This window comes from Neovison vison, chromosome 1 (genome assembly GCF_020171115.1).
Source record: "Neovison vison isolate M4711 chromosome 1, ASM_NN_V1, whole genome shotgun sequence".
NCBI lineage: Eukaryota > Metazoa > Chordata > Mammalia > Carnivora > Mustelidae > Neogale > Neogale vison.
Window position 1 is genome coordinate 203,641,756 of NC_058091.1, and position 22,375 is coordinate 203,664,130.

General features: G+C 39.2%; 1 long non-coding RNA gene across 3 annotated transcripts in view; it reads right to left on the reverse strand.

Moving 5' to 3' along the window:
- Window positions 1-22,375, reverse strand: part of LOC122917689 — a 412,577-nt gene that overhangs the window by 267,076 nt on the left and 123,126 nt on the right. The window lies entirely within an intron of this gene.

The window sequence follows — 22,375 nt, forward strand, 5'->3', positions numbered from 1 at the left end:
TGGCCCAGAAAGCAGTTTCAGGATACTGTCACACAAAGTCATCCTAGGCATCCTAGGCATAACCTCATTTTGGCTGCTTCTAAGTCCAGAATTTCTTTCAAGGAGGCTGAATTCCCTGCATTGAGTGTGATTGTAAAAAGAACATGGATTCTCCCATCAAAGAACCCCGGTTTGGAATCCTGGCCCTTCCATTCTAGTAGTTGTATAAATTTGAGGAAGTCAATGAACCCAAGAATCTCAGTCACAAAATTTAGGGTAAATATTCCCATCTCACAGGGTAGTTGTGAGCATATTAAACCATCTGTATGCTACCTGGTGTTTGCAGTAGGTATTAACTGTTGTAGGTATATAAGTAAGAACATGGTATAGATACCAGGCCTAAAAAGCCCACCTCTAGACCTCATGGTAGAGATGGTCATATTGCAGTAAGCTCTGAATGCAGTGAGATAGGGTGCTGTGTGTCAAGTACCCGCTTCTAAGAACGTTCCCTTTTCCATCCAGAATACATACATTTATGTTAATCTGGAAAGAAAAAAGATCCTACTGTGGAAATTGTGCTATAAACATATAAAATGTAGTAAATGAAATAATAATCACAGTGATGAACTTTCTCAAAATTTACATGAGATGAATAATGCAAAGGCAGAGGAAATTATTCTCTACTAGCAGCAGAAATCCTCTACATAGCTCCCTCTTAATTTCAAGATGCTTCTAGTAATGCAGTCTTTCTGATTATTGTTGCTCCTTTATCTTCTTAAAATCAAATCATCTAAGGATAGAAGCGTTGGTCACAAAGACAATGAGATTTGCCAGATTTCTTTTCCTTTTTTTTTTTTTTAAGATTTATTTATTTCTTTATTTGAGAGAAAGAGGACCAGAGAGTGAGCCTACAGGCACACTAGTGGGGAGTGGGGCAGAGGGAGAGGGACAGAATCTCAAGCGGAGTCCTTCCTGAGCCAGAGTCCAAAGCGCTCAATCCCACAACCCTGAGATCATAACCTGAGCCGAAATCAAGATTCAGATGCTTAAGCAACTGAGCCGCCCAGACACCCCGCCTGATTATTAAAGAGATTCTTTTAGCTTTCATCAGAGGACTCTTAAATTCCCAAACTAAAAGTTGTGATTTTCAACTAAAGGGGTGATTATTTTCATATATAAATAGTCAATGAGTTTAAAAGTGGAATCAAAGATCTCTGATTTGGTCAGTCTTCACAACATGCATGGGGTATTTTTGACATAAATTTATACTTTTACCATCCTTTGAAAGACACTCACAACCATTTCTGAGTTCTTTTCAATTCACACTGAATTCGTAGTATTAGCTACAATTCCTACTAAGATGATTCTGTATGCCCAAGAAGGGATGATTAGATTTGATGGAAACATTTACTCCTGACTTAGGTTGGTAACCTTAAACACACAGCTACGCTAGGCGACCTTTTCAATGGTTGAATTCCTTTAGGCAATCTGGTTGCAATACATGACAATGTGGCATCCAAAGATGCTTGGATTTCAACTCATGAGAGGCTGGCAGTAGGGAGCTCCTGTTCCAGGAACACAGTTCTCTAGCCCCAGCATAAGCGCTCTTGTTCACAGGAGAGGAGACAAATTATCCAAAGCAAAGACTTTGGGACAGCCCTTGGCTTCTTGCCCTACTTTCATGTGGCAGTAATTTCCCTACACAAGAGGCTGAGGGCCTGTCTTTGACACACAGTGTCTGCCTTGCCTCCCACACACAAACCCACAAGAAAGTCTGATCCAGAGAGTATTAAGAAAAAAAGCCCTGACCTGACCACACAGCAATTCTGGGACATGAGCAGTAGCCACCGCCATGCCCGGGCAAGGGTTTCACTGTATCCAACTAAAAGTGAGCACAATAAAATTCCTTTGTCAGAGTCTCAGTGGAGTGTTGGCAATCGAGTGCATATTGTCCCCTCGGTAGGAACGACTATGAACAGCATGAAATCTATGCTTTGGCAGCAAGAGAACTTGGTGCTAGCATTTGTCTAAACTGAAACAAGACAAATGAGTTGGCCTGATACTTACAAGTTATCTTATATGTTAAATCACCTCTAAAAATAAAATTAAAAAAAAAAAAGATTCGAAGAAAACTGTAAATCTTACGAAAGGAAAAAGATGGTTAGATAAGCTTTATGCTTGTAAAGAATGATTTTAAAGCATGTTGAGAGGCATGAGTTGAGGAAACAAAGAATTGTGCACACCTCAGTTGTTTCAGTCTGTTTGGAATTCAAGGATGGAGGGGCAGGGTATGATCAGACTCCTGCAATAACTCGGAGAGTATTTATTTGTAATTAGTCAAGAAGTTCTCATACCAGTAAGTTATTACAAATTTAAGTAAATACCAGGTGCTGAACTTAGGCACTGAACAAACACAAATATAAATAGATGTTGCCCTCACAAAAATCAATTCACAGACATAAGGTATAAACCCTCTGGATAGCAAAGGATATGCAGTAAAAACTAGAAAAATTTGACTAAAGCCATTAAAAAGAAAACTAAATTTTCTAGGGAAATATTCCTATACCTTTTTTCCCTCCAAAATTTCTCAATGTGCTACTAAGCCTTCATTTTCTTTCCCCCTCCAACCTGTTAGATTGCATTATTCATCAGAGACACTGCCTCCGTTTCCTACAAGGTCTAGATCATTGTTACTTCTCTTTTTCCTAACTGGCTTCCGACTTATTGGCACAAAGAAGACAGGCATAGCCCTAGAAGAGGTTCACGTTCTAAGTAACACAAACACAATGCTTCTTCCCAAAGGAATGTTTCTGGATTTCTTTCGTGGGAGTATCATGTGTCTTAACCCAAATAAGGAAGAAGACATCTTTGCTCATGGTCACCTCTAACCTCGGGGAGCACAGATCCTGGGAGCAGAAGAATAGGGGCAAAGTTTCCACTCTCTAGGTTCCTGATACAAGCACTTCATTACTTGTCATCTAGTTCAGTCTCAAACTGAATCTGGTGTGGAAAGCACAATGCTTATTAGATCAAAAACCTGGCCATGCTTTACAAATACAAGACAAAGACAGAGACGTATGCATGAGCCATGCATAGTGATACTTTAAAATAGAGCACAAAAATGTATAAATCTTTTCCCTAATATGCCCAAGAGTTTAAAAGTAAAATGAAGAATCTGTCAATGAGTCTGAAACCGAACCACTCAAACCAGGCTCAATGTTTATAGATGATGAAGAGCCAAACCAATAATAATATTGTGGCATTGATTCTTTATGGTCTCAGTCACACCCACCTCATCACTTAATATATTTTTTCTTCTAATATGTGTTCAATCCTTTTTGACGGCTTGGCTCAGAGCTTAGATAATGAGCCAAACCATATCCCTTTGGTCGGTCTCAAGCTTGGCTGGACTTCCAATGACTTCCACATTTTAAGAGCCACTCTCACAAAAAGCTTCATATAATAATAAAGCCACCTGCCTAACAAGTAATAAGAATAAGCATTTCTTGATTAGTTGTACAAGCTAGTCAACATGTTGAGGACTCTACACACAATATGTCATTTAATCCTCACAAGAACCTGCTGATGTAGGCAACATTAGCTCCATTTTACAGATAGGGCATTGAGGCAGGGAGGTTAGGACTTTCCCAGGGTCACAGGGTTAGCAAATGGTGGGAACTTAATCCTGTCAATTACATTAAAATTGCCAGAGGTCCACACAGTGTCATTTAGCTACACTTTGAGGCAGATTTCCGTACTCACTTTTGGAAATGTATAAAGTTTTCCATTGCTGCATCATGTGAAGACTGGTCAGCATTTCTGAGGCGTCAGACTGGGAAATAAATTGCTCAACTTCAGGTGGTACAGAGCTCTAATATTCACAAACACGCAATCAATGACTAACTCCCTACCCTCTGCCACCATCACCTCCACCAACAGCAGAACTGCTACACACGAAAGATTATTTTTTGTGACTTACAGGAGTTTTTTTTTTTTTTTTTTTTTAATTTCTTTTGATGTAATCAATGGAGCATGGTGTCTCCCTGTTTGCAGATACTGAGGGCAGGGTTACACAAAGTGTGAGCTACCTTAGGCCAAACCAGAAATAGCTCTGGTCCTCCCATCCCTGAACTTCAAAGCCAGCCCATTCTCCCGGCCACTGCTGTGGTGACTTCTGCAGTGGTCACGGGTGTATAGCCTGGGTGGTCCCCCATATCCAAGCATTCCCTGTGCCAGGGAGCAACCACATGCCCTGCTTCTGGGGACGGGAAGGCAAGGGAGGAAAAGACAGAGCTGATAAATACACCATGGCCTCCCCCAAACTTTCCCTTGGAGAAAGTCAACTATATATGAGCCAAATGTGCTTACACAAGGCAAAGCTTTTCAACAGTACACTACCATCCCACACTGCCTAGAGTTTTTCCTTCCTGACTACCGCATGGCAACATGGGAGGCCACGTGGCACCTCATAGGGGTGTGGGAAGACCATGAAACTAGAAGAGACCCAAGTTCTGATTCTGTCACTCACAAGCTCTGTCACTCATAAGCCTCCATTCTTAGCTCTCTGTGCCCATCGGTATTCTTCATTTAATGTTCCTCTAGGTGCTGGGCACTGGAGCTTATTTATGTTTATTCATTTCCTGAATATAGGAAAAGCATAAAGTATTTCTCCCAAGTTTCCTCAGCCCCTGACTCTGTTAGACAAAATTAGTAATTGACAGTATGAAAGTTTTAGTGTTCAAGAATATTCAACTGGAAATCAGCTTTTGCATCTTGGAGATGGCAGACAGGAAGTCCCATGGAGGGCCTAGACTCACCTCAGGCATATCTCTTCTCAGGAGATTGTCACCTGCAGGGTAACTTTTCAACAGAAGCAGGAACTGAGCAGTAACACTGTCCCCAATGAATATTTGGAGAAACCTCTTTCTCTAGCCTGTTACGGGGCTTTAATGTGAGGAACATTATCCAGAAGGCCTCGTAGAAACAGGGGAATACTAGCCTATGCAGCTCTGGGAGAAAACTGTCTTCTTTATGAAACTCATAAAGGAACCAGTCCTAGCATCGGGAAGCATACCAAGGTTCCTTGAACTTTAAATAGATAGATAGATAGATAGATAGATAGATAGATAGGTGTCTGGATGTTCAACAGCCATGGGCCACAAGGTGGGGAGGAAGAACTGGCTTTTCTTTGAAACTAGAAACTCCATTTGGTATGTGTTCAGTAGACACAAGGAGCAGATCCCATGGTCACAAGTTGTTTTATCTAAATTTTTTGTACTGGTTTCCTTTTGTTGTGAGTTCCAAGCTGCTTTGCCCCCTTCCATCCTTTACAACTATTGAGTCTCTTCTACAGATCTGTAAAAATAAACAGGCCATTTCCAGACTACCAACCAGTGGCACCACATCCTGTGTTAGAGCTAACGATAAATAAGAGTGAGGCAGGTAGTCCCTCAGACACATCTGGGAAGCATCCTCTTCTCTGAACAGAAGCACACAGCATTCAATTCTAGCCAAAGCTTGTTTGGCCTTATGGTCTGCTGAGTTGAAATGGTTATGCCATTTTTTCTGTGTGCGAATCTAAAAGATCCTGTTTTTCATCTGACATTTTTGCCTTTTTTTAAATGTTGGTATATAAAAAGTAACCCCCAGGGGAAACTTCTACTGACTTTAGCCATGAATCCCAGGTGTATCCTAATTAGCTTTAAAACTTATTAAAAAAAAAAAAAACAAACCCAACTTCAAGTTGAAGACAGCTAAAGAACTAGCAGCTACTGTTTAAGCTAATTAACTCTTCTGGTAACATCTAGTGACTGGAAACTGTGGTCTCAAAGATTCTGTGATAACGTAGCTACCCAGGATCTTATCTGCACTTTTAACTTCTTTTAAATTAATCAGCTTTATCATGATTAACAACCTGAAATTATTTTTAGCTCTAGTTCTTATTTATTCTCTTCCCCTACTCCAGTAATGTATTCCTCTTTCTCTCAGCTAAACCCTCCAATCTCTCCTTAATATATAGAAATTCCATGAGACCAGCATCACTCTCTCTCCTCCCAAATATGTGTAAACATACACTGGGGGTAAGTGTAGGAAATACTCTTTCTTTCACATCCTGCATTTAGCAGTCTCAGAAGCATGGGCCAACTGAGGATGGGCAAACACAAAAGTATGGTTAGAATCCACTCAGAGAACTCTGATTCTGCTCTCTGGAATCTTAAACTGCCCTCTCCATCTTCCCTAATGCCTCAAGGGAATGTGTTTTCACTTGGAGCAGTCTCTTGGTAGCTGATCTGCAGTAAAAGGAAAACCACACCTGTGGTTATATGACAGCCCAGGGAGGGACTAGTTATAGATCCATTAATCCCAACCATCCTTCTGGACTAGACTGCAACAGTCAGCAAATGGGCCAGGAAAGACTGCAATGAAAACACAATCCTACTGTCACTCTCCCACCACCTTATAAGGACAGGTGTCCCTTCTGGAAAACTTAGGTTTTAGCCAGCTTATAGTTTACATAGCTTCAGAAGGCTATTCAGAAGACTTAGACAAGAAATAAAAAAATCTCTAATCTTCTATTAAGGAAAGGAATATTGGCCCAGAAATCAAAAGAGCTGGCCCCTAAGCCCTTCTCTGCCATTAATTAGTTCTGCGACTTGGGAGAAAAGTTTCTTCACGTAAACATTATTAAGCCAGAGGATTCTAAAGGCCCCTGTCCAGATATCAGGCAGAGGAATAGACTCAAGGAAACCCAGATTTACATTCCATAGAACTCTAAGAGACTTTTCAAAGACAAATGTTTACCACTATTTTCTGAAATCACAGAGCTTTTGCATGCCAATATTAGTTATAAGACCTACATGAAATAAAATGTCTTTTTTCTGATGCATTGATCACCAGTCAGAAGGGTAAATTCAGATAACCTGATGAAGCAATAAAGGAACTCTAAAAGATGAACAAAAATAAATAAATGTGACTACAACAATACAAACACCAAATGAACATTTTACTCCTATTTTGTGCCAGACTTTGAGCTAGGAATTTCTGCCTGTGTTATCTCAGCTTAGCGTTATAAACAGGCTCAGTCCTCTCATTATGTTCTCCAATTATCACTCCCTCTGCCCTGGCCAGCCTACCATATGCCCACCTCTAGCATAGCAAACATTATATAAAGCAAGACCTTTATACACAAGCACACCCAATGAGTCCCCCACCCTATGGGCTTCCAGAGCCGTCTCCTCAACACATCACTTCCTGGAAGGAGGAAAAGAGTACCCTATTTGTCAAAAAGAAAAGAATTCTCAGTGTCTGCCTTTTCCTGGTGTACTTCCTTCAAGTCTCTGGGAGTATTTTATCTACACAAGGAGGGTCACTCTAATGTCTAGATCAATATCTGCAAAAGCTTTTAAGCTGTAATAACCATGATCTTCAGCACTCAACATATCCTGACAAGACCCCCTCCATGTCAAGTGAAGTGGGTAAACTCTTAGAAAGAGATTTTTAGACTCACTCCTTGGCTACCAGTACTCTTAGTAGAAAAGTCCATAATCATTAAGCCAAACGCAAGAGAACGGGCATTCCCAATGATATAGTCTTAATTTTCTTTAAATCCAGCCAGCACAAACTTCATCACTACATTGTTGTTAACTAATGAGTTGAATTTTGGCAGCCCATTAATCTTAATTTTGTAAACATTGATTTTTTTTTTTTCCGTATATTTTGAATGGAGCTAAAATTAGCATGGGTTTTTGTTTTGTTTTGTTTTGGGGGGTCTTTTTTTAGTATAACCTCCTTTTCAACTTCCTGCTACTGCGTATTTTATTGCAACAAACAGCTCTATCCTTGACCAGGGTCTAAAAAGAAGTCAGAAGAGTTCTGGGAATAACGGTCCCACCTCTCATCTCGTTTTACACACTTCCCCTGTCCCTTCTGGGACATGGAGCAGCCATTGACTTCTAAGGAAATTCACTTGAGGCTCAATTAAAACTATGGGGCACTGAGAAGAAGCAGCATGTCCTCACCTTTTCCTCCCCAGTAAGATCTGTTTCCAGGACCAATCCTATACAGGAGGACTTTGGGGGTTTTGTGGTACATTTGACAACTGCTGGTTCATCTCAAGTTTCCCTCACAAATGCAAATGCCTAAAGATTAAAATTGAAAGGCTCTTTCCCACCAAAGGGAATGTTCATGGCTCCCAACCTTTCCTTAGCTTGCTCTGGCTTCTTAGCCACTGCCATTCAGCAAACAGTTCAGAGAACAGCAGTTTTATTAGTGTTGAAGATGTGTGGTATGAACTACATTCTTTTCAGTTAAACTGAGAAGGTCATTTCATATCACCCATTTTCTCATTATGCCTTTTCTTTAGCATGTTTTCACTTAAAACAGGCTACCCATCTTTCCTTTTTCCTTTTTTCCTCTGTGATAACCTATTCTAGGTTTGGAGCCCTTGCCCCTTACTTTCCTCAGAACTACAATATTATATTCTCCAAGAGTCTCTCTTCCCTTCTCTATTATACCCCTACAGTCCATTGTGATTGCTTCATATTTCTACAGATAAAATACCAATCTAATCTCTGTGCATCATATGATTACTTATAATAAACCAACCACATTTCTTCCTTTGAAGCATCATGACATTATCACTTTCCTTCAATGTTTTATTTTATTCACTAAAATTCGAAAAGCACTTGTCAATTAGTCTTGGGAGAGGGAGAGCATCTTCCAGGTAGAAGGCTGTACTTGAGGATAAAGTATGAATTTCCCATGGTTAGACAGCAGATAGCCAGGTAGATATCTTAGTGCTGCTACACATCAGCTGTAATTCCTTGGCCATGTTAAGTAAGCTCAGAAACAGAGGCCCAGAGCAGAAAAGAGCATGCTTACCAGACAGTTGGGTTCTGAATTTTGTTAAAGCAGAGCAGAAAAATTTCAAACCTTTATCCACTGGAAGATAGAGTGGGATCAGCTTACATTGACTTCTTTGGGCGTGGGCTTTTCACTCTGGATTTCTTGTTGTAGTCCAAGTGTGACAAAGAAGTTTGAGCAAAACTATCTCTTAACAATTGACAGTGGTTCATTAGAACTCTGTGTTGAGAATTCTGAGGCCACTGGTTCTAAGAGAAACAGAGCATGATTGATTATTAATGTCTTCCACGAAGGAGAAAAAGGTTGCTTACGTGTTTATTTCTGCCGTCCAGGCAATGTAAACAGTGGAGGTCAAGGAGGGCAATTTCAGCCAAAGAGTGACATGATAAAAGAGATGTTTTGAAGATTAATTTGACAACAGATTATATAGGATGGGCTGCTGAGAGAGAAGAGAAGGCAAAAAAACCCAATTTGATCTTTTACCAAAATCAGGACAGCAACCATGCAAATAGAAAAGAAGGAATACATTTAAGAGATTTTAGGAACAAATTGATATACTTAGCATGACTCCTAAAGAGCCTTTAAACTGAGGGCATTTTTAAAATATTTTATTTTATTTTTTCAGTGTTCCAAGATTCATTGTTCATGTACCACACCCAGTGCTTTTTTAATAGATTTTTCCAGAGCAGTTTTGGGTTCTCAGCGATATGGAATAGAGGGTACAGAGATTTCCTGTATACCCCATACCCCCACACTTGCACAGCCTCCCACATTATCAAGAGCCCCAACAGAGTGGCATATTTGATACAACTGATGAACCTGCACTGACCCATTATAATCACCCAAAGTCCATAGCTTATGTTAGGGTTCATTCTTGGAGCTCGACATTCTGTGGGTTTGGACAAATACATAATGACTTATATCTACCATTACAGCATCATACAGAGTAGTTTCAATGCCCTGAAACTCTTCTGTGTTCTCCCTATTCCCTCCCACCAGCCCCTAGCAACCACTGATCTTTTTACTGTCTCCATAGTTTTACCTTTTACAGAATGTCAGAGTTTGAGTCATACAGTATATAGCTTTTCAGAATGCCTTCTTTCACTTAGTAATATGCCCTTAATTTTCCTCCATTGGAATGAGATTGGCAGCTCATTTCTTTTTAGTGCTGAATAGTATTTTATTGTCTGGATAAACCATAGTTCATTTACCTACTCAAGGACACCTTCGTGGCTTCCAGCCTCCATGGGCAGGTTTTCGTATGGATGTAAATTTTTTTAAATATTTTATTTATTTATTTGACAGGCAGAGATTACAAGTAGGCTGAGAGGCAGGCAGAGAGAGAGAGGAGGAAACAGGCTCCCCGCCGAGCAGAGAGCCCGATGCGGGGCTCGATCCCAGGACCCTGGGATCATGACCTGAGCTGAAGGCAGAGGCTTTAACCCACTGAGCAACCCAGGTGCCTCTGGATGTAAATTTTTAACTTTTGGGGGTACATTACCAAGCAGCACAATTGCTGGATCACATGGTTGGAGTATGTTTAGTTTTGGATGAAACTGACAACTCGTCTTCCAAAGTGACTACAACATTTTGCTTTCCCACAAACAACGAATGAGAGTTCTTGTTGCTCCACAACCTCACCAGCATTTGGTGTTGTCAGTGTTCTGGATTTTGGCCATTCTAATAAGTGTGTGTATTCCCATTGTTGTTTTTATTTGCATTTCCTTTTTGACATGTGATCTGGAGCAGAGTTCAGGCATTTTGATTCTTTTTTTTTTTTTTTAAGATTATTTTTTATTTACTTATTTGACAGACAGAGATCACAAGTAGGCAGAGAGGCAGGCAGGCAGAGAGAGGGGGGAAGCAGGTTCCTTGCTGAGCAGAGAGCCCAAGGCGGGACCCTGGGATCATGACCTGAACCAGAAGGCAGAGGCCTTAACCCATTAAGCCACCCAGGTGCCCCAAGGTATTTTGATTCTTGAGAAGAATTACTAGATTAGCTAGTTCTTACATTAACAAAGATTCATTCATTTCATTCAACCATTCCTAAGCACTATCACCTAGCAGACAGCAAGATAAGAGAGCATTTGAAATATAGTACAGGTAAATTTTGACAAATGACAGGTAAGGAAAATTTTGGATGAGGTATATCCCTAATGTTGGTGAGTATTTCAGTAAACACAGTAAGGCTTTACACTGTTAAAGCAGTGGCCACCTAGAGTGAGTCAACAACCTTGGGTAGAAGTAGAAGATACTCAAAATAAATCTTGCCTTCTTCATAATTTTGACCAGCAGCTCTGGCTCTTCCTTAGTTCATTCACTTTTGTCTCTCCATTTCATGATAGGTGACTGCGTATATAAAGTACACAATGGCACTAATGCCAGAAGTAAAGACACAAGACTGACACCAGATCTCATTTCAAAGACAAGTCTCTTGAAAGGTCTCCTGGAGCATAAGGCAGAGGGAAAAAGAAGACATTGATCATAATCACTAACACTGCAAATGTACTTATTTGTTAATTTGCTGAGAGACAACTATGCATGAAGCTCTGAATTAAAAACGATGTCAGAGGGGGCTCTTGGGTGGCTCAGTGGGTTAAGCCTCTGCCTTCAGCTCAGGTCATGATCTCAGGGTTCTGGGATCGAGCCCCGCATTGGGCTCTCTGCTCGGCAGGGCGCCTGCTTCCTCCTCTCTCTCTCTCCTTGCCTCTCTGCCTACTTGTGATCTCTCTCTGTCAAATAAATAAAATCTTTTTTTTTTCAAATAAATAAAATCTTTAAAAAATAATAATAAAATAGAATAAAATAAATAAAAAATTAAAACGATGTCAGATGAGACAGGGCACATTCAGGATGGTATGACCATAGAGACATACTTCGATTTGCCATTTGCTTTCTTATTTGGCCCACTGCTTGTGCAGTAGAGTGTTTAATATTTACATTAAATATTTAATATTTGCATTGCGGATTTTCCAACTCTGTTTTACTATTGACCCTTAGTTTTATACCACTGTGGCCGAAAATATACTTGGTATGATTTCAGTCTTCTTAAATTTGAAATATTCATTATGCGTACTTTCATGTGGTTTAACCAGGGGATTCTTCCGTGTGTACTTAAAGGAAGTGTGTCTCCTACTTTTCTTGGATGGAAGGCTTCATATGTATCTTATAGAACCATGTATGCTTCAAGTAAAAAATGCTTTGTTGGAAAAAAACATCATTTGAACTGAGGACACTCCTTTAAAATAAAGCATACAGAGGGGAGTAGAGGGAACAGGTGAAATAGGTGAAGGAGATTAAGAATACACTTATGATGAGCACTGAGTAATGATCTACGGAATTGTTGAATCACTATATTGTACACCTGAAACTAATACAACACTGTATGTTCACGATACTGGAATCAAAAATTTAATAAAACATAAAAATGAAAACATTTCAAAATTATAAGAATGACGTATATCCTCCAGAAATATACATTCTACTTAGGAGAGAAGACACACGTGTGTTAAAATTAAAAAATAGATTAAGAGATGGCACAGGCCATAGAGGACAAATGGCTCTGCCTTATAATAGTGGTAGTCTTAGGTATGCTACAAAGTGAGTGAATGATTTGGGGAACAGGAATAACCATTCACTGTAAATGCTGAATCACAGAGATTTTCTTTTTCTTTTTTTTTTTTTTTTTTTAAAGATTTTATTTATTTATTTGTCAGAGAGAGAGGGAGAGCGAGCACAGGGAGACAGAGAGGCAGGCAGAGGCAGAGGGAGAAGCAGGCTCCCTGCCGAGCAAGGAGCCCGATGTGGGACTCGATCCCAGGACGCCGGGATCATGACCTGAGCCGAAGGCAGCTGCTTAACCAACTGAGCCACCCAGGCGTCCCTCACAGAGATTTTCCAAAGCTAGACAAATGCTAGGCAAACGGGAATAACCAATGAGGAAGGGCTCTTTGGAGAGGACTGGCCCTGACTGGGGCTCCCTCCTTCCTGCACAAATGTGTTGATTATTTGAATCCAACTAAGCTGGGGGAAAGATGACTGGAACATTTCCTTAGACAATGGCCCAATTGAAAGGTCACTTCCTGCCACTTTCCATGTCCCTGAGGGGGAATCCCATACTGGCTCCCAGTAAACAGAGATGTCTATGTTGAAAGTCAGGCTTCCAAACAAATCCTGCCTGCCACAGTCATAGGCCTCCACTTTGGGGTTTAGAGATGAATTAAAGATAAGTATTCATGCTTAAATGTCCACTCAAATATAATGAAATCTGTACAGTTTTCCAATTTATAGTTATTGCAAAGTAGCTATGTTTTCCTCTACTTTGTTGACTCTATGATTTTTCATATCATCTGAGAAACAGAAATTCTTCACTCCCAAATGAGCAACATTTTGAACTCAACCCTGACCCTAACATGATAAAAATCTGTGCCGTTGAAAAGAAACATAAAGTGTTTTGTTGTTTTGTTCTGTCTCTTCCCCTGAAAGGCATCCAAGGGCAGAATCCTGTTGCCTTTGTTCACAATAAATATGACATAGAAAGAACATGGTATTTTAGACAGAGCTTTCAGAAAAATCCATATAAGGGCAAAAAAGAAACATTTGATGCTGAATTCTTTCCTAATTTAAGACATTTTGAGTCCAGTTTTTATTAAAAAAAAAAAAGGATAAGAATTCCAGGGCAAATGTTCCTGGGATTTCTTGTGTGAGCTGACAGTAGTAATCAGCAGACATTGTCCAAGTCATTGAAGGAATCCCGGATAACCAAAATGTCTCCTCTGTGTGCCTAGCAAGAACCAGCCTGCACAAAGATCTCATCCATTCCCCAGTCTGCATCTTCACCCCTGGAGTCCCGACATCCTTCAAAATACAGCATTTTAAACATGCTGGTGTGTTGTTTTGAAATTGCTCTCGGGTTACTTTTTGGAAACAGTGTATGATCCAATGCAGTGCTTATCAAAGCCGAAGCTCTGTATCAGAATCACCTGGGGTTTTACTAATATGTAGATTCCCGGGTCCATGCCAGAAATTGCTGAATCTGGAATATCTGTGGGAGAGACCCTGGTATCTGTATTGTTAGAGACTCTCCTGTGGTTTGAATCTACAGGGCAAAGAATCCTGAACTTCGAACTCTAGTCTTAGTTCTACTATTAAACATTCATGATACACTTTCAGCCAGTCATTTTAATCTCTACAACTCAATTTTGCAACGTAACATGGGATTACTGTGAAGTAATAAATGCAGAAGTACTGGTACGAATTAAAAAAAAAAATTCATATATGTACTTGTGAATCTCTTAGGTAGATGATAAAGTCTTTGACATCCAGGAATCTCTTTATTGTATTTTTCTTAGTGGTAACATCATATTTCTAGCTGGATTTCAGTAAATAGTTGTTCAATATACATACAGGAAAAGAGTTGGAAGCCTTTGAAGCCTGATGCTTACAGAAAACAATTAGCCCCCAGGAGTCCACCTCAGAGTAGAATTTACTTTGGGTGAATTTACCATTGAGCAGGGTCTTCCTTAAAACTTGCAAGTTAATTGGGGCGCTTGGGTGGCTCAGTCGTTAAGTGTCTGCCTTCGGCTCAGGTCATGATTCCAGGGTCCTGGGATCAAGCCCCGCATCAGGCTCCCTGCTCAGCAGGAGGCCTGCTTCTCCCTCTGCCTGCTGCTCCCCCTACGTGTGTGCGCGTGCTCTCTCTCTCTTTAAGAAAAAGAAAAAAAATTTGCAAGTTAATCATCTATCAGAGTCAATTAAAGTTAATATGGCTGTTGTTTGCTGTCTAACAAAGCTCCTAAGATGGACATGTAAGACATTCTTGCTAATTTGTTTAATTTTCCAGGAGAAAAAGAACTCAAATAGCTTGGTAAATCCTGTTGACTACCCAACATGGTTCAGAGTAAAAGTACCATTTATGAGGGACATTATTTTACTGTTTTTCATGTCAATACTTTGGACACTACATTATATCCCTATTTTACAAAATGAACAAACTAAATCACAAAGAAGTTAAATGGCTTTCTCTGACAGCCTAAAAGGTCTGTCTCCAAAGGAGGGGACAAGGAAAAACTTGTCAAAGGATCCAGCTGATCACTTAGGCTTGGTAGGACATCCTGTACGCACTGAGGGCCAAGGTTGTCAGATGACCTTCGCTGAGGTGTCTCACTCCTGCTCTGTCCTCAGACTGACCAACTCCCTTTTTTTAATTGACATACCTATTACTTTATTTATTTTTTAAAGATTTTATTTATTTGCCAGAGAGAGAGCGCAAGTGAGTACACACAAGCAGGCAGAGAGGCAGGCAAAGACAGCAAGAGAAGCAGGTTCCCTGCCAAGCAAGGAGCCCGATGCGGGACTCGATCCCATGACCCTGGGATCATGACCTGAGCCGAAGGCAGCGGCTTAACCCACTGAGGCACCCAGGCATCCCAAATTGACATACCTATTACTTTAAATATGATAAAGTCTCCATTCAGATTTAGGTCTGCTACACTTGTGAAGTCAGTGTTTCCAATAGGCTCGTTTTACATGGTTAAAAAGATGAGCATTTCTTTGTATGAATAGTTACACATTCATGATCGTGACTATTAGAAAAAATATATATAACAAGGGTATCAAATCTTAATTTCAATAATAGGATTACAAAGATGAGGTTAAAACATTTTAAATGGTCAACTGATATAAAGTTAATTTAAGAAAAAATCAGGGGGCACCTGGTGGCTCAGTCAGTTAAATGTCTGCCTTCAGCTCAGGTCATGATCTGAGAGTCACAGGATGAAGCAGGAGTCAGGCTCCCTGCTCCGTGGGGAGTCTGATTCTCCCTCTGTTTCTACCCCTCCCCTAGCTCATGCTTTCTCTCTCTCAAATGAATAAATAAAATCTTAAAAAAAAAAAAAAAAGAAAAGAAAATATTACATAACTCCTTAAGTATTGTGCAGATTTGACCATTTTGTGGAAGGAGTAATAAAGACAATTTGGGAAAGACAACTTTAAAATGACTTTACTCACCTCCCTCATTCTGAGCTCCCTCATTCTGAGTTGTTTTTTTTTTTTTAATCTTAAGAAAAAAATATTAATTTCCCTGGTTTTTTCCCCGTTTTTTCCATTTTCAAGTTTTCCAAGAGCTGCTTCAAAGCAGCCTCTTTTGAACCAACAACATATACGTACTTCATTTGACTTCAAGCTGCTGTTGATAGGACTGCAAATTACACTAAATATTAAACATAGTCAGGACAGCTCCTTTTATTGACTTTGGCACAGATTAGCCACTATTCTTGCTATCGCACGTATACTACTGCTAATTAGCAGAACTCCTGTGAGGTAGGTATTGTTCTCCCCAGTTCACAGGGATGCAAACTGAGATTGTGGAGCTGTAATAATTACCTCCAGCTCCCTTACTTCATGGAGGGACCAAAAAATGAACCCAAATCTGTCATTCCCCCCAATTTTTCTTCTTTCCCCTATATATGTTACCTCTCTGTGCTAAATTTCCTAAAATTTATTGCTGCCAAAATATTTTAAAATGTCTTACACAGTAAAGTTTCAGTGAGTACATTACAGTTACGGAAAAATTATAGGCTGTATGTATGTGTGTGTGTGGGTGTGTCTTTAAGATAATTCAACTGATTGTATTTTTCATGGGTTACCTTTGAGAGGTCTGTCACTTATTACAACTCCTCTTCTAGAAGTCAACATTCCCCTGCTTCCCTTGGAGATGAAAACCTGGCAACTACATTTTTACATGAGATGCCACCTTCTATGTAACTAGGGGTCAACACCTTTCCTAAACCAAAGTCAATCTGATTGATTTTCATTCTTCCAAATCTGTTCTGAGGACCACTTTGCTAAACAAAGGACATGTAAATTTGGTAGTCATGGGCTAGGAGAGGCAGAGAGAAGACTGAAACAGAAGTGTACCTAGAAGCAGAGAATCAGGGCTTGAGGAAAGAGAGTGAGAGAGAGAGAGAGCCAAGAACTACCATCAGGACTCCTAGCTACAGCCTGTCTTGAGCCCCAGTTATTGTATTTTCTCCCCTTGTGTTATGTGAAGTATCCTTAAAATAAATTTTTATGTTTTAATTAAGGTAGTCTGACATGGACTGCTGTTATAACTAAAAAGGTGTTAAGTAATACTCGATGGCAGAAGGAAATCTCTCCTTAAAAACACTCTACTGGGACGCCTGGGTGGCTCGGTTGGTTGGACGACTGCCTTTGGCTCAGGGCGTGATCCTGGAGTCCCGGGATCGAGTCCCGCATCGGGCTCCCAGCTCCATGGGGAGTCTGCTTCTCTCTAACCTTCTCCTCGATCATGTTCTCTCTCACTGTGTCGCTCTCAAATAAATAAATAAAAATCTTAAAAAAAAAAAAAAAAAAAACACTCTACAGTGAATGATTCTGAACCATTCCGTTTCTTCCAGTCATTTACTGGTAGTGACCATATGACAGATGATTTCAGTTAGTTCTAGAATCCAGTCCCTTTGACTGCATTATAATATACACACTTAATATGCAGATAAGTGACTCGGGTTCTTTGTTGGGTTTGATTAAATTGTCCAAATACTTTTTCATCATAAGGTACTCAAATTACTTTCTCCCCTAAAGAGCACAATCATAAAAGATGGACTTTATTTACCAAATAAACTCCTGTTCATCTAATTTAGGTCCCTTTTAGCTGCTGTTTCTACTCATCCTGTCTTAAGCATTCTTACTAGAAATTCCAGAATAATTTTTGACACAGACAAAACTAGAGGTAGATTTAGTAACCAAAACATGCATATTTAAAAATTGTCTCTTACTTAGTATATGTTAATATGGTGGTTCATACCAGAGGAACAAAATAAAATCATCACAAGAAATGGCGACAAAACACAAGCACTCTGGATAATTCAAACTTAGCCTTCTTGCTGGTTCAAACAATTTGGTTTTGATTTCATACATCACCAAAATGAGACATTAAAGAAGACTCTACACAAAGTACTTTTTTTGTTGTTCATCCACATTTTCCCTTGGGTTTAAGAAAGAAAAAAAAAAAGGAAACCATAGAAGAATTTTTTTTATTGAATTGATTTTTAAAAATGAGTTTAGCAATTAAAATCAGATTTTTTAAGAAAGAAAAAAATACATCTGAGTAAAGCACTTATACTAAAAGTTTTAGCCGAATATGGATCACATTATTAGTTTTTAAACCACCCCTTAAAAGTGACACTCACTCTGGAATGGAAAAATCAGTAGATCCAATCCAAAGTAGAACAAGATTTTAACTAGTAAAATTAGGAGCTAAATTAAAACTTGACTGTAAATTAATTGCAAATTTCATAATCTTAGGAAAATTCTGACTAAAACACCTTCCTAGCTGAAAGTAATCTTTTTCTAAGTGTTTCCTTTCAGCAATTTGCTTCTGGTTTATTACAGAAATTCTTTAGGCTATGCCTCCTGGAGTTTAATCCTCCAAGGAGATTTTTTGGTAGCAAATCTACTGAGTATCCAGCCTCTTGACCAGTTGCTTTTGGCCTGAAAGTTGTTCTTTTCAATGCTTCTGCCCAAAAGAGGAAAGACAAATCTAGGGATGAGGGAGGTGGCCTTGCTTTGCCAGCTGCCCTACAATTTGGCACGTGCTAAAAGATCAGAATGTTAGGAGAACATAAAGTTATAAATATATGTTTTTAAAGAAAAAAAGTCTTATTAGGAGCACATTAATATTATTGTGTGTCATGTTGTACATAACTTTACTTCTACAAAATGAATACCTTGCTTGTTGAAAAACGAGCTAGCAGATGTTGGTTTTGAAATAAAGAATTAACGTTTAAGGCTTAAACTGAATATTCTTATTCAAACCTGAAAACTCAATGTGCATTATTCTTTGAATTTATCAGGCCACTAAGAGTAATTATTAGCCACTACTAATAAAATATATTAGTATGTAACAGAATAATGGACCAGGCTAGCCCTACACTGAAGAATAAGAACTTTCCATGAAGAGTCTATTAGAGACAATATCTCCCTCAATTCCCACAAGGGTTCTTTGACCCCTGGTTAATGCCAGTGAAGTCCTAAGATCTGTTAAAAAGCAAGTAACTTTAAGCCTCCACTTAAACTGTGGAGGGTTTTTTTGTTTTGTTTTTGGTTTTTTGCTGCTTATAGGATTCTTCCCCTTACCCTTCTCTGCAGAAAGAGGTATTTTTTTTTTCTTAGTCTCAGTTTATATGCTGTCCCTTTTATGAAGCTTCTCCCACATCAACTCCTTCCTCTTGCTCAAGCCCCACAGCAGTAGAATTAATAAATTAATTGTGCCCTCTGTGTTTCCATAGCATAGCACTTCTGTATTACAGTAAGGTCCGTATGCATGGGTTTATCATCATGGTCCCAGAAACTTTCGAAAGTGGGAACAATATGTAATTCATTCAGTGCTTTGTTTGTAACAGGTACTCTAAAGATGTTCGTCAGAAACAAATAAATAAAATCCTTAATAGAAGTGAACTCATGTACTCACTTATTCATATCTCTATTCAACAAGTTATGTTACTTGGGATGTATTTTCTGTCTTATTGCAAAATATTTTCTCAAGAGACCTAGAGGTCATTGGAAATCTTTCAAATGCTTGACATCATGCAGTGGGTAAGGGATAAGAAGATAAAGTAAAAGAGATAAGAAAACAACTACTCCTGCTTAAAAATTTTGCCCTTGGCTATCTCTGATGCTAGACATATAGCAGGTGCTTGATGAAAAGTTGTTGAATGATTGACTGATTGACTGATTGATTATAGCTGAAGTTCAACTGTTTTCTGTCAGAGCAGATGATAAAAACACCTGTTAAAATTTTCATCTTCTACAAATCTTTCTTATGAAGTCAAGTTTTGTCCTGACAACTAACTCACACAAGACTGATGTCATTCCTCACTAAGATGTTCAAAATCTCCTGTATGCATATCTTTATATTCTAAATACAGCCATTGATGTTTATGTCGTATTTGTGCCTGCTTTGTGCCCCTTCCTCTGTACGTTGATTTTCTCAAAATGAGAGAAAAGTATTTTATCCCTGAACTAAAAAAAAACTGTATATTTGTGCTTCTATAAACCATAAAGTTTGATTAATTGTTTCTCACCAGGACAAGGACTATTCATATTAACAATGATTATTAGCCAGAGGCAGTGCAGGTTTGGGGGCTCCTTCCGAAGTCTCCTAAAATGACAAAATTGCATTTGGAACCATGTTAGTATCAAGTATGGATGAGCATATCCATAAGTTTTTCAGCTTTCGGGGTTGGAAGAGAATTTAAGAATAATATATTTCAAGTTCAATGCAAGGATCCCTTAAAAAAAAAAAAATCGGGTAAAAATCTGTCTGGATACAACCAGGGACAGAAATTATTTTCCTCACAGAGCTTCTATTCCATTTCTGAAGAAGTCTAATTCTTAGAATGCACTTCCATTTACTGAGCCAAAATCAGATTCCCTGAACTTCAAACATTGATCCTGGCTCTAGCCTCTAGTGTTTCAAAGATTTAATCTAATCCCTCTTCAAATATTGAAAAGCAGCCATGGTTCCCTCTAGGTATTTTCCAGTACAGCCTATAAACCTGACTAAATCTGTATCATCCAACACACATGTGTCTATTAACCACAAGGACATCATGAGAGATCACTTCAAAGGCACTGCTCATGTACTAATGCCAGTATTTCTTTAACCACCAATTAAATAGCAAAATGAATTGGTCATGATCGCTGCTAAGAAACTCACGTTGGCTCTTAGTGATCACTGCCTACTTTTGGGTGCGTCTATGCAATCTGCTTAATAATTCATTTGGCAATTGGCACATCTTTGTTTCCAAGATCTTTCATTCTGTATCAGTCACAGTTCAACTAGAGGAAGGTGGATCTCTAGGTATTTAAAACAGTGGAAGGGAGTAGTTTTATTTTTATTTTTTAATTTTTTATGTTTTTAAAGATCTTATTTATTTGACAGAGAGAGATCAGAAGTCGGCAGAGCAGCAGGCAGAGAAAAAGGGGAAGCAGGCTCCCCGCTGAGCAAAGATACCGATGTGGGGCTCGATCCCAGGACCCTGAGATCATGACCTGAGCCGAAGGCAAAGGCTTAACCCACTGAGCCACCTAGGTGCCCCAGAAGGGAGTAGTTTTAATACAGAGAGTTGCTTACACGCATGCAGAAAGTCTCATTGAATGGGGAGTGGTGAGGCAATCCAGAGATTAGAAATAGCAGGAAGTCATCAGGTCTTCTAGGCTAGAGAAGAAAAAGCAGGAGCCTGTGATACCAAGGCCAGGGCTTAGGGTCACCTAGAGGAATTTGGAACTGTGACAGAGATGTAGAGCAGGAGTGGCAGCTATAGACAAGACATTACTTGAGACATTTCCAGAAATATCCCCCGAAGGACAGAGAAACAGGGAAAATAACCTGGTTTGCCCCTTTCTCCAGCCTTTCCTTTTCCAGTGGATCTCCTGCTGGCTGAAACTAGTAGAGAGTCAGCTGACCCTGAAATATGGGAAACACAGCCACTAGAGGTGAGGGGTACAGCGCAAAGCAGGAGAGGAGTGGAAACGGGTGCCTTTCCACAATTCTCCATGATTGTTTAAAAACACCACAATTACAGAATATCTCAGTACTTCTACTACCTACCTTAATTATAGCACTTATATTATTACGGTTTGTTTCGGAGGCTTCTCCTCACATAAATGTCTTCCCTAAACCTGAACACCTGTGACATAACTGTGTTGTTCTTCTTGTCATTGCCTTTACCAGTGTGTTACATACAGAAAACACTAAATTAATACCATTTGTCTGATTCTAGAAAAATCTATTCTTTTCCCCCCAAAAGCTCCTCTTTTATTATCACTTCCTTTGTTTGAGGTCCCATTTCTGCCTAATCATGTTTGCCTAATCATGTTTTTTAGTTTATGGTTAGTGTTAATAAATAACTAACTGGAGTTAAGTAGATCTAGCTTTCTTTCCTAGAGGTATCACTGGACAATAGCTGCCTTATTGATCATTTTTCTAACAATACACACTTTTACTGTTGTGAAGAAAAATGCATCATGAAAATATTCAACTAGTATTTAAATGATGTATATCAAAAGACCCTCAACATATTTTTATTTTTTTAAGTAATTCGCTCTTTATATTTTGGGATTTCACGATAAGAATTTATATGGTATCCCCAGCACAAATATTGCAATATTTAACAGCCAGATAGCTTTATAAAATCATCAATCAGCTGACTGAGTTTATGAATTTAACTAATCTTTTTCCAACAACAGGGCAGGCTTTCACAGTGATTGACAGAATTGAACAGCAATTGCATCATTGTGTTGATACAGGATTCATATCCAGCTTTTCCTGACTGTCCAAAATAATCATTTTAATCACAGACTCTAGACTGCTCCTTAAACGGCGATATATAGAGCTGTGCTATCCCATACAGTACACTCTGGCCAAGGAAAGCTACCAAAACCTTAAGATGTGCTTCTTTTGAGTTGGCTAAAACTATAAGCACCGAACACACACCAAATTTCAAAAACCTAG